At 39.7% G+C, this 13822-nt stretch overlaps 1 protein-coding gene across 15 annotated transcripts in view; it reads right to left on the bottom strand.

Annotated features, from left to right (window-relative positions):
* The window catches only part of Ppfibp1 (PPFIA binding protein 1), a 227915-nt gene extending 214367 nt beyond the window's left edge, over positions 1 to 13548 (bottom strand). For 13 of the 15 annotated variants that reach the window (XM_058576178.1, XM_058576186.1, XM_058576185.1 and 10 more), the window contains exons 1-2: positions 13331 to 13548; positions 12065 to 12175 (exon numbers count right to left, since the gene is read on the bottom strand). The gene's annotated coding sequence lies outside the window, so the exon portion shown is untranslated. The remainder of the gene's footprint in view (positions 1 to 12064; positions 12176 to 13330) is intronic. The other 2 variants (XM_058576179.1, XM_058576180.1) reach the window with 1 other exon arrangement.
* Positions 13549 to 13822: the final 274 nt, after the last annotated feature.

Below are 13822 nucleotides of genomic sequence, written 5' to 3'. Positions count from 1 at the left end.
AAGTGCATACATTGGTTTTATAATTGAAAAAAAATATTTATTTCAAGTGTAAATGCACAATGAACTATAGATGGAAATCTCACAGTTCTCCACCCCACTCCCACAGATACCAAAACGCTCCTTGGTTGGCAGGTAGGGCAGTCATGGTGGGGGTAAGCTGCTCTTACATCTGAGCCTAGACAAGCATTAGGCTTCTTGATATAAAAACAAAAACTCTGCATGTCTCATGTATCAAAACACATTTTGGAAATTCGTTAACCAAAACCTTTTCCATCAGAATATTTAAATCTGTACACTAGAACAAGCTAGTTAAGTAAGCAGGATGTTTACTAGGAACACCCTAAAAACTAACAATTGTTTTTACAGATCTGCTAAATCCCTGCCAGTTTGTGTCAGTACACAGTGTAACATAAACAATCTCCAGAGTCTGTCCCCACTTCTGAACAGGAGAGCATGAAACCCTGAGCATCAGGCTTAATTCCTTGGCAATAATCACTGAAAATAAGCCTTTTGGAGCTCACTCTCAAAGGCTGATTTCGTGGTCTCTGAGATAGTTTTCTAGGAGGAACAGCTAACTGTGACAAATTTTCTTTGCATTCGGTATCTTGTTTCGTCTTCACAACTCTTCAAAGCAGGGCTTCACAGCACTATTGATACTTGGATCCAGGTAATTATTAAAGGGGGCTGTACTGTGCCTCACAGGGCAGTTAACAGAATTCTTGGATTCTACCAACCAAATGCCAATAGCACCTACACCACTTGGTTGTAACACAAAAAAAAAATGTCTCTTGACATTGCCAAATGGCCCCTATAGGTCAAAATCCCCTCAGTTGAAAACCAAGGCTTCAAAGAAGATATTATTACTGCCCCCATTTGACAAATGAAATTGAGACATAGACCCATCTAACTCCAGAGCGTAAGATCCACATTTCCATACAGGCAGAAGACGCACACATCTCTTTTCAACTTGATTCACCTTTGCACCCCCATGGAGCCAAGGACAAACTTCAGTACATGTTAGTTGAACAAACCATTACTCTCATCACATAATATTTATTTACTTCAAACTGGGCTATAGGCCCAGGCAATGAAGGGACTCATGGCCTGCAAGTGGTTCATCATTGTCTATTTGAAAAAGTAAGACATATTCAGAGATAAGCCATTTGGAGACTCAAAGAAAACTTTGTTTCCTCATATGTAAAATGGAGACAATGCTAGGGCTGTTCTCATAATTAACTCAGATCATGCAATGAAATGCCTATTAAAAAATACAATTTGAAAAAACAACTAAATACCAAGAATGTGTGTCAATAAGTAGGCTTAGGCATTGTAGGAATCAAAGCATCTCAAAATTTACTGGGATGAAGGAATCTGAAGAGAAACTAAACTTATGACCCGTGATTTTAAATGTAGGTGAACATTTAAAATCCAAAAATTTGATTACCTGATTCCCACAGAAATCCTGGGCTGAGCTCTGACTGAGACTCTCAGCAAAATTTTCCTGCTGAACTGCTTTGAAGTGGTAAAAAAAAAAAAAAAAAAAAAAGGTGGGTTTAAGAGCAATGGGAAAAACAGAAAGGTTTAGGGTACTTCATGCACACCAGGAATTGGAGCACAAGGGGACTTAAAGACATTGTTGCGGGAAGAGGTCAAGATCACAAGAGGCAAACAGTGACAACGGCCAGGCAAAATCCAAGCAATATTTCTCATATAAAAATATGCTACAGAGCATATACTCAACTTACATTATGAACTGAGAAATTTCTCAGACTAAAATATCAATATTCAGATTGCTTCACAGCATTCTCTGAGAATAGGCAAATATTTGCTTTAAATTTAAATTTACATAGCTGAAAGTAAAGCTTCTGCCAGAACAAAGAATCAATCTTCCCTAAACATAAACCCAACATCTTCCTCCTCATGTTCAGTTCATTTTATTCTCTAAGGCACCAGAATAAGAGACACAGTAGCCAGATCTTCTCTTTTAAATGTGAATTTCAGAAGTTTAATTCCATAAGTGGAACTTCCCAAACTAAGTGTTGTGTAAAATTTCTTAAAGACTATGTAGTCCACACCTAACCTGTCTCCATGCAGTCTCCATCCCAGGACCACCAATATGAGAACTCTACTATAAGCCATATAGCTCACAAGAAGTCCAAGGATTTGGAGCAGGCAGGGCAGTTGGTACCAAAGGCTTGTTTAGAAATCTGTCTAGTCATAAGACGCAAATAAGAGAGAAGAGACTAACTTCAGGGGCTGAGTACAAGACAACTGCAGTGTCTATACCAGACAGGATAGGGATGAGAACCAAGGCAATGAGAGAACAGACAGTGATTCAGAAAATATTTGAAAGGTAATAACAGTGCTGATGGCCAACAGAGAGTCTCTAAGATATAACACACAAACTTGACCCACTGCAAACTTCGATGATAAATCTGAAACTCTGAGACCTGAGGAAAACTCAGGCTTAAAAGGAAGCATTTTGAGTTCTGACAAGTGGGGCTATCTTCATGGACCTGTGACCTAGATTGTCACCCAGGACCCCATGCTCAAAAAGGCACCATGCTAGGCTTACTGCTCTGCTGCCTCCATCTTGAGAATCTTAATTTTAACTTTGAACTTGTATTTTGTAAATGAAATCTGACAGGACAATGGAAAATGCACACAGGCAAGAGATCCAAGTTAACACATATGACCACTGCTCCTTGTCACCCCATCCACACAAAGCATTTGCAAGGTTCCATAAGCACAAAATTCCAGTGACATGATACAATGCACAGGAGTTCAACAAGACTCAAAGCAAGTTCAAGGTAAGTATGTTACAAATACAACTGAGTGAGCAGGTGGGTGGGAACTGACAGCTCTAAGGTGTCTTCCATTCAAACCAGAATTGCTTTGCACACAGAAAGGCGGCAACATTTTTCTAAGAAATACACATGACCAAGGAATTCTATCACTCTTACTAATGTTACTTCCCTGTATTAGCCAACAACTTAGGCTTTCTGAAAATAATGGCATAGGAAAAAAAAAAAAAGATAGGGCAACCCACAGTTTCTTCTTCTTTCAGTCCTTCCTTACACCCCTGTAAGTCAAACATACAGTGCTGATAAATTGTGTGCATATCAATAAGGGAAATAAAAATAGTTGAGTTTTATGCAGTGTTTCTACTGTTCTGGTAAGAACATGTACACATGGATGTATCAACTACAAAATACAAATTACAGGACTTCAGTAATTCTGCATATAAGCTCAATGGTCTTATAGTTGTATTAAACCCCAGCACTGCACAATATAAAGATGAATAGTAAAATTTATGCTAATAATCTCAATTTTTATTTAAATTCTTAAATTTAATCCATGCTATAATTTTTAATTTTCTTTGACTTAGAATGACATTAAAAAGAAAATACCATGGAGAGAGACTATAGAAGAAAGGAAAAATCTTTTATCTTAGTACCTTTATCAGCATTTTTATCCTTCTATTAGGAAGGAACAGCAGAAATAAATACTGATATCTTTCAAAGCAACTTCCAAAAGAACCATCAAAGATTGATGGAGTGATGTTGATTTGATACAGTAGCCCCCCCCCCCCCCCCCCCCCGCCGCTTATCCAAGGGGAATGCCTTCCAAGACCCTCCAGGGGATTCCTGAAACCCCAGGATAGTACTAACCATTATACATATACTTTTTCCTATACATACCTATGATAAAGTTTCATTTACAAAATAAGGCAAACTTTTTCAATTCATGTCTCTCACCCAAAATTTAACTAAACACTTACCACAACATCAGAGTTATATCTTTTGCAATATGAGGTGCAACAGCAAAACTAACAAACTTCTTTTCTTTTTTCTTCTTCACAATTTCATGGATAGAAGATTTGTTCTTATTGTAATCTTTTTTAAAAATATGTTTTAGTTGTAGATGTACATGATATCTTTATTTTTATGTGGTGCTGAAGATTGAACCCAGTGCCTCCATACGTGCTAGGCAAGAGCTGTACTGCTGAGATACAGCCCCAGCCCCAGCCCCTTACTGTAGATCTTAACACCCTCAGCATATGGTATTTTCTCTTTCCCTATTAAGTCAAGAATTTTTACCGGGGGCTGGGGATATAGCTCAGTTGGTAGAGTGCTTGCCTTGCATGCACAAGGCCCTGGGGCCTTGCATGCACAAGGCCCTGGGTTCTTGCATGCACAAGGCCCTGGGTTCAATCCCCAGCACCACCAAAAAAAAAAAAAAAAAAAAAAGAATTTTTACCTTTTCACTTAAAGGAACATTTGCTAGTTTCTTCAGCATATGCTAATTGCCAGCATCATATTCTTGTAATTTGGGGTCACTAAACAAAATAAAGGTTACCTGAACACAAGCATTGCAATATTGCTACAATCAATCTGATAACTAAAGTGGTTACTAAGTGACTAATAGGCAGATAGCATATACAGGGTGGATATGCTGAATAAACGGATCGTTCATGTCCTGAGAAGGCAAAGCAGGACAGCATGAGATTACATCATGCTGCTAAGAATGGAACACAATTTAAACCTTATGAATTGTTTATTTCTGGAATTTTCCATTTTATATCTTTGAGTCACAATTAACTGCAGATACCTGAACCAGCAAAAAGTGAAACCAAGAATAAGAGGGGAACCACTGCACTGCACTCATAATTACTAGATTGCTTCAAGCCTTTTCTCTATCACCCTGATGTCATTACCACAACAAATCTACTTAAACACCACAACATAATGTGTTTCCAACTAAAGTGTTAACTAAAAGTAATAAGTTAAAATGAAGTCTAAACACAATCTTGTCAGGAAAATATTTAACACAGTAGTCTCTCCTCTGGACAACTCCTTTCTAGAATATTTCCCAGTGCCTTGATGGTTCCATTGTAACCAAATTCTGACTGTGGCACCAAACCCAGGCAGTTTCTCAGGTTTTCTCCAAGAAGCTGGTCTGTGAACATTAAGTCTGGTCTGGTCTTTAAATATTCCTACTTCAAATATAGTCAAGTTTTCCTTTTGTCTGATTTCCTTTTTTTTTTTTTTTTTGGACCACTACTTTCCACTTCAATAAATTACCTTCCTGCCTGGAGACACATCCTTGCAAATATGTCACTCTGTATTGTTTAGATGAGAGATTTCTGTCAAATTTTTCCTCTGTACCAGTAATCCCTACAGCTAGCCTTTCTGGAGCCAGTTACTTGTCTATGAATTTCCTTTCACTGCTTCCTATTCTACTGCACACTGCCTGCAGTAGACTCACTCAACTTTTAACCATTTTTCCCCATTCCCCCCTCCCCCATTCTTTCTTCCAGCCCATCCAAAGAAGTGTCCTTAAATATTTAAGACTCACCAGTCACCCTTCCTCCCAATTTTCAGTCTATCCCTGTCCTTCTCGCCCACACCTTGCACTCATTCCTTGCTCTCTTTCATTTTATAATATCACCCTTTCTCTCTGTACCTTCCTCTAACCTAAGCTACTATTCCATGTTTCTCTGATCAGTTCTTGAAAGAACAGATTAACTGGCCACCTGCAGTTACTGCCACCTATGTACTGCTCAATTTTTTGCCCTCTGAATTCCATCTCTTCCATGCTACTGAAACCACTCCCGGCAAATCCACGAAATGGCCTGGTAAGTGGACTAGGTATAGATCTCAGGCCCGTCCTCATGACCAGTCTGCTGCACTGGGTGGTGTGGACAGTTCCCTATGTTGACTGAGCTTCTTCCCTTTGTCACCACTGTCTACTTCTTTTGCCTGACCATTTCTAAACATCAATAATTCCCTGAAAGCTGGGTGCTTGCTTCTCTTTTATTCTTCATGATCTTCTTTGAGGAGTTCAGCTACCCTCATTCTTTATGTGAAAGCTCCTTGAAGGTGGTCTATTATTCTAGGCTATGCCTATACTCCAAATCTAAATTCTTACTTAAAATCTTTATGTGAATAATACCATCCAACAGTTCTTAATGGCTTTTAATGTACCAAGTACAGAAGCAAGCCAGTTGCAGGTATATGAAGTAACTGAGATTAAGGATACTGACACTGGAGCCCTAACTGCATGAGTTTAAATCCTGAGTCTAGCATGAATCATCTGTGTGACCTGGAGAAAGTTACTTAGCCTCTCTTAGCCTTAGAGCCCTCATGTGTACTACAGGTACAATAGCATTATGTATTTCTTAGGAGTGATGTGAAATTATGTCTAAGTTAAATATCTTAGAACAGTGCCTGCTACATTTTAAGAGCGATGTAAACATTATCTGTTCTTACATTGTTGTTATTCTCCTAATAACCTGAGGAGGCAAGTACTATTATTTTATCAATTCACTTAATGAGAAAACTAAGGTGGATAATTGTGGATCATGATGGAATCTCAAACTCCAGATGGTCAAATCTTAACTCATCATATTTCCCATTAAGATTCAACTTTTGCTTGTGTACCCTTCTTAATTAAAGGTGTTCTGTCCTTCCCACTCCTCTTACCACATTTACCCCAGAGAACATTCAACATTCTATTTCCAGAGTCATCTTTATAAAATAATCACCTTCCTCCTCATCTAAAAAAAAAAAAAAAAAAAAAATTCCATTGAAGAGCTTAATCTTATTAATCCTGTTAAAAACCTCTTGAGATCTAGTCCCAACATATCTTACCTCCCAACAATACCAATCTCTCTAGCCATCTCTCTTAATCTAATCATTGTATTCTAAATTTTATTCCAAACCCAGGTATCCTCACTTCCTCCTCAAAATCTCCTACCTACCCATTCAAACCTTACCTCCTTCAGTGGGACCCCAATAAACCCACTCTTCCTTTGCTTGAGTGATTATTCTAGCTTAAGTTATGATCTTTCCTCACCTACCGCCAAAGGGTCCAACAGTGTGTTGTTTTTAAATTTAACACATTTTCTGTTGCAAGAGAAATGCATGGGCAAACAAAGTCAAGTGCAGCAATTGTAAAGGAAACATATTATGCTGTAAAATAAATAATGAAGCCCCCTTCATCTTCTCTGACATTCTAACCCCCTCCCCATGCACTGACAAATCCAAACACGTTATGTATGTGGGAGTTTTTTTCCTTAAAATATACAGATACCTGTACAACTCAGTATATTCTTTTCAATCTTTTTAACAGCTAAGTAGTATTCAAAATCTGGTTTTATAATGGTTATGTATAAGATATGCCATCCCTTTTCTGTCCTCATTTCCTATACATGAATACTGTAAAGGGTAAATAATATGTTTTGTTCATCTTTTCATCTCAAAGAGGACCTTATACCAAGGCTAGAATTGCTCATCAAATGCTCAACAAATAATAACAGTAACTATATTCAGTCCAGTACAGGTAGCTAGCCAGGAAAACAGCTGTTAGTGCTTCACACACATTATCATATTTAATCCTCATAACCACCCAATTATTTCCATTCACAAAAGACTTAACCAAAATCACAGTTATTAAGGACAGGGGATTCTAATCTACAGTTGTCTGGCTCCAGAGCCCACACCTTTATCCCTTTGCTATAGTTAATAAAAGTTTCATAAAAACATCCTTTACTTTCTCAACCAATATTGGAGAATAGAAAGTTCCAAGAATCCTTGTCTGGGCATGTGGGACTAAGATGGGAGCTAAAAGGAATCATGAGCAGATGGAGACAAATGATAGCAGCTATAATACTAGCCTACCATTCACCCATTCCACCTAGGTTTACTGAGGCCCTATGAGGAGAAGGGCTATTGAGTTACTTCCCTCCCCCTCCTCAGGCTCCCCACTACACTCTCCTTCCGTAATATCATGTCATTCTTTGCTGAAAATCTACCAAGGCCAAATATACATTATTATTTCTATTAATAATTTCTAATTATGTCTAATCCTTGCAAAAACTGTCTGACACAAACATTATTATTACCATTTTATAGATGCAAAGGTGAGACCCAAGGAAGTTCAATTATTTGCCAATATCAGACTGTAATAAACAGCAAAGTCAGAATTCAAGTTGGAAGTGGGGATTCAAGTTGAGATCTGTGTGGCTCCAAAGTCCTACCCTTTTTCCCCTCATACAGAATAATGCCTTTTAATTCCTAAAGAACAGATAACTTTTTAAAATTTAGACACAAGTTAAGACCACATTTGGCTACAAGTACATATCCAATTTCTGTGATTTAGAGATTTTGTTTTTCTCATCAAAGTCATGGGTAGACAAGGTCTAATACAGCAGTTTCAGAATGCCATCAGCTTCTCAGCCTCCTTCTTATCTTCTACCCAGCCATTCTTAATCCTCAAGCCTTTTGTCTTTGGTCACAAGATGCTTTGTCCCCTTTCTCCAGGGAGAAAAAAGAAATACAAACAAAAGGCCTAACAGGTGAGCTCATAGAGGCTGTCCCCTTATCAGAGCTTTGGGGATAAGGGAGGAAGGACCCTGGTACTTACATCTCACTGGCCTAGACTACATCACTAAGATACCCCCGCTGCAGGGGATTCTGGAAAATTGGGCACTTTTAACTGGCCATGGTGGTGAATTAAACAAAATGGGGTTAGATGTAGGGAAGACATGGGCAGGATACACATCTGGGTGTGTCCAGTCCACAGAGTGATGTAGAGGGCAAGTCAACCTAAAGAATCAAAGTATCTTGGGCAAAGAATAAATAGTAAAGAACAACTAAGAACCTAAATTCTGTATTTAGAAGCTTTTTCAGTTATGCAAAGTCATACACTGTTGGAAGTGGAGGATGGAAGAATGTAAAAGTTTGACAAGAACATCCAAGCAGCTGATCCAGAGGAAAAACACTGAGACCCAGGTGACTTCACACATATGGTCCTAATGGAATCACAGGTTCAAACAGAGTGTTTTCCCCTGACTGCTCAATGACTCCCTACCTCCCTTCTCACTTCCCAGAATTAACTTAGAAGCCCATTTGACTCTTCTATCATTCATAAGAAAAGAACATGTTTCAATTCCAATTCAAATGAAATAAAATTCTCTACTGTGTGTTGTTCTAAAAATCAGCATCTTTAGAAAAAGATAGTGGTTATAGGGACTTTATCTGTATAACTGCAGCTACACTGTCAAGCTACTACATGAAGAAAGTAGGCCAGAGTTTAAAAATAGTTTTCACTTTTTCCAAATAAACGCGATTCAATAAACTTTCCTCATAAATACTCATACAACTCTGTAGCAGTGAGATGACATTTGTACGATGTAATACAGATGAAGATAAAGATGACAAAAGGCCAGAAAAAGAACTGCAGTGATCTACATCCTAGGCACAGAAACACAAGATAATGTAGGCACATTGAGTGATACTGTACAGCCTAACAACCCTCCTATGAAAGAGTTAACACATTTCCCAGTGGGCCTACCTACTTCTTCTCAAGAACTGTCTCCCTCACTAAAGAATTTGGTTACTTATTTCTGAAAAGAGTGGCAAGTCTTATTCAGAAATAAGTAACCAAATTCTCAGTCTCTCACCAGGTGAAGTTAAGTTTGCCTTTTTAACAAATACTCTAGGAATAAGCATACCTGCTTCCCTAAACTTGTGTGTTTTTATGTCCAGTGTTTGATTTCCCTAAATTAAAGGAGAGGTAAATATGCCTAAACCTAGAGTTCAGAGGATGTCCAAGAAATCTACAGTCAGCCCCAAACATTATAGTACTTGATCTTCCTCCTACACCACCCATATTTAAGCTATGAGCCTTTGCCAGCATGACTGATACTCAATGCAATTTGAGTCTGTACAGTTCCTTCAGTCACGGACATTTTTAGGTGTACCACTGTACAGAAACCACCAAATGGTCTTTCTATTCTCAACCCTTTACACTTGCCAACAAAAACAAGGATGTGCATATGCGCCAGTCAAAACGTGAGTCACACCACGTTCCAGGGAGACTCATAACCCAAGTACAGTCGCAAACTGTGACAACACACCCACCTGGACCACTCAGAGTCCAAGCCCACATTTCAGAAAAAGTACAGAGTGCTACATGTTTAACTCAGACCCTCCCTTCTCCCCCCCAGTTACCTACCAAGTGTGCAAACTTTAAACTTCTGGAAGAGCCCATTTCTTAAATTCCAGCTGTTTGGTGTTTCAGTTCCTTTAAGGTAGGGGGAAAAAATACTGAAGTAACAAAAACCCTCACCATTTGGCTTTCTGAAACATCAACATTTAATGCCAAACTTACATCAATAATTATTGTATTTAAAATAAAATATTTTTAAAATATTTGTATTTTGTAGAGTGAGTTAACTCAAAGTAGTTTTGGGGGTTTTTTTTGTTTGTTTGTTTTTTGTTTTTTTGAGCCATGAGCTCCATTAATAAAGCATCAACTTCTGTGATATATGTGACAATACAGGTTCTGACACACACTACAATAAGTGTGAGAAATAAATGACATAAAATACTACAGATGAGAAAACTGCATCAGCCTGCGGCAGTTTTGGGGTAGTGTCAGTTTTTGGACAGTTTGATGATTGATTTAATTGTGAAATTATCAGCTTTTAATTGAACAGAACCGCTAGTCAAAGGACAAACACATTGTTCTTTATTTCCAAACAATGCCAAGCATCAAAATGTGACACTAGCCTTAACAGCTTTGAATCTCTTGTTTAAACCCATCTCATATAACAACTATGGCTCCCTGCAAGATTTCATAATTAGCTGCACAACTGTGATTTTTTTTTTCTTAATTCAAAACTGATAGAACTTTCTAGGGTAATCTCTGGATTATACAATGCATCTTGCCCATGCTTTCATTTGAGGTGACATATGAATGAATATGCTCTAATTAACTCATTCATTTGTTGTTTTGAGAAGGTAATCCAAATCAGGTCAGAGACATGTACTAATATTTCTGAAAAGTCAGAATGTTGAATGAGGTCTTCTTTCAGTCAGCAGTTCAAAAACGCTGTATTCTGAGACAAGGTACCTTTAAAAATGAAGATGAGAAACTCAAAAATTAATTTTAATATAACAAACTGTCAACAAAATTCACTACAAAAACAAATATTTCATGTCATGGATAAGATAGATTTTTTTAAAAAATAATAAATCAGTAAGTAATGGGGAAATAATCTTGTACTGATTTATCTCATGCTGGTACAAAGAGTGACAAAAAGACCACATAGTTGACTAAATCCCCCTCATTGAACTTGTTCCCAAGAACTGTCTGATACCCTGTGATTAGGCGTTATTGATCTGAAACTACAGTGTGGCCTGGATTTCAAGTCCATACTTGTTCATTAAGGCCAATTGACCCTAATTTTTAAAGTACACTGGAACAATGTTAGCTGTTTATCAAAAGGAATTTAACCAAACCCTGATCCTACCTTTGTCAATAATGCAAACTTTTTTTTTAAAATATTGTCCTTTAGAATACCATGTTATACTGTACCACATCTGTCCCTATAAACATGGATGGAGAAAGAAAAATAAGGTAAAATGACTGTTATTACAAACACTGTGAATCAAATTTAGAGCCATGAAATATTCAAGTCCCTAAACTGAGACTAGCTTCTTGGAAAGAAAGTGTAAATCTGAATTTGGCGCATGAAGATAATATCCTAAAGATACTTTTTGCTTGCCTGTCTAGTTTTTGCAGCTCCATCTTTTGATAGTATAAGCTGCAGTTTGAATACTCTAATCAACCAAAGTAGGGAGAGCTCACTTTAGCCCACAAGAATTCCACATCTTTCCTACTGAAAAAAACAAACTGGAAAATTCAGTACATTTTCCATACTCACCATAGAACATAAACAGAAAAATCTTATTCACCATTATTGCTGAGCCATTAGCAATTTCTGTGTTTCCATCCAAAACACAAACCAAAATTAAAATGTTCTGGTCTTTCCAGTAAAGTATGCATTCTCTTTTCAAAAAGCCTGCTCTGATCCACCCTGTGCTATTTAATTTTTGCAGGAACTAAGAACAATACACACCCAGGTGTTTTATAAACAACAACAGAACAAAACACAACAAGGTCTTTCTAGCTCTGAAACCTGTCATCTGCTACAAAGACAAGAGAACCATCCATAAAGTCCTCCATCACTAATGTGGCTTCTTTTTTTCCCCACCTGCTGGAAATGCCCTTTTGGTCAGAGGCCTGGGAAACAGCTCCTGACTCACAGTGAAGTCCACTCCATTTCCTCCAGACCTGGCAACAGGAGGATCTTCACTACAGAGGACTGCAAGAAAGAAAAGGGAAACTACTCGCAAGTCTCAGCCAAAAGAATGAGCCCTGAAGTACTGATAAGCAGCGTTCTGAATCAGTGTGCAGAGTCAATTCTTTTCTTCAAAAAGTCAATCACATTCAGCTAGTGACCTGCACACACAAAATCTCCACGCAGGAAAAAGAATAGGTCTGAAACAGGAAATAAACATAGGAATCACAGTCTTACACTTCTTAAAGTGACTTTTTCCCTCTTGGCAGCAAAAGCTTTCCTCTAACTACCATACATAGTCTTTTAAATCAAGTTCTCTCGGCATTGCTGTCTGGGGTTCTTAGTGAAAGCAAGGATTTGATTTGGTCCCACATGTTGAAAACTTCACACGCCGTATAATGAAGAGCTTGTATGCCTTCCACCACATTTCCCTCTTAAAACTCGCTTATCTAAAAAAAATGATTCCTGAAAACACAACTAACAGCCTTCATCCTTCCGTCAGGTCAGGCAGCCACAGGAAGCAGATGTGAAGATTCTGGGCGGCCTGCCTAACCCCCCAGGGAGCCCAAAGTTGGGGCAGAAATGCAAGCGAACAGGGGTCAGTTTTAGAGTGTGCCCAAGGAGACCAGTTTTCCCACAGGCTCACAATAAATGCACCCCAAGTGCATTTCTCACATCCTGACCAGATTAGAAAAAAAAGATTGTACGATGATCTCTAAGCAAAAGATTGATATTACTTTACTTAACGTGTAACAACAGGCCACAGGAAGACTGAAGAATTACAAAACTTTTTCCCTCTCAGAAAGCTTAATTATTGAGTGGATGGTTCCTAAGATATCTGTGGCATTGTTAAGGACCCCGTCGCCCACCCTCACCCACACTTCTCGGACTGGGCTTCTCTGGAATTATTGCGGGAGCAGGGTCCGGGGCCCACGGACACACACACAAGACCCCCGGCGCCCAGCCGTGCGGGCGTTTTCCACACGGAAGCCGCCGCCGCGGCGCCGTAAGGAGTTAAGCCCTACCCCCACCTCCGCCCCCCAAAAGTGCGGGTCCCCTTTGGGAAACAGGAGCGAGCTGGAAAAAGGAAATCGACCCCGGGAAGGGGAGGGGCGGCTGCAGCCGCGCAGCTGTGCCACTCTGCTCGGTGGCCGAGGGAGCGCGGCCAACCGCCCTTACCTGGGGGTGGAGAGCCGCCGGCACTACTTCCAAAAGTTCCGTTCACCGTTGCTCCCAGTTCAAAGCCCCGCCACAGGGCCCCGCCGCAGGCCAGCAGCGCACGACTCCTTCCCCGGCCAGTCCCCACCCTGTCTGCCCTACACCAAGTCAGGAATCCGGGCAGGCACCGAGCTGGGAGCTGACATCACTCCCAGCCCCAGGTACCTCCTCCTCCCACCGCCGCCCTCTCCCGTCCCCGCCTGCAGGAATGAGCCAAAGAGCGTTGGCAGCGGGGCGGGGCGGCTGCGCCTGCGCCCCCCACTGATTGGGCCGGACGAGCGTCACTCAGAGGAGTCCACTAATTTTATACATTCCTCGCTGAGCGAGATTGGGCTGGAAGTGGGTGTTGATAGAAAAAAATGCTGCCCTTCCTGCTATCTGTGAGGAACGGAGATAATGGGATGGCGAAGAACCTGGCGAGCCGAGTTTTAAACTTTTTTTTTTCCCCCTTGG

The sequence above is a fragment of the Marmota monax genome, unplaced genomic scaffold (assembly GCF_021218885.2).
Source record: "Marmota monax isolate L192 unplaced genomic scaffold, Marmota_monax_Labrador192_F-V1.1 WCK01_AAM20220418_F8-fsc00012, whole genome shotgun sequence".
Lineage (NCBI taxonomy): Eukaryota > Metazoa > Chordata > Mammalia > Rodentia > Sciuridae > Marmota > Marmota monax.
Note: the sequence above shows the minus strand (reverse complement) of the source record. Positions and strands in the feature narration are given on the sequence as shown.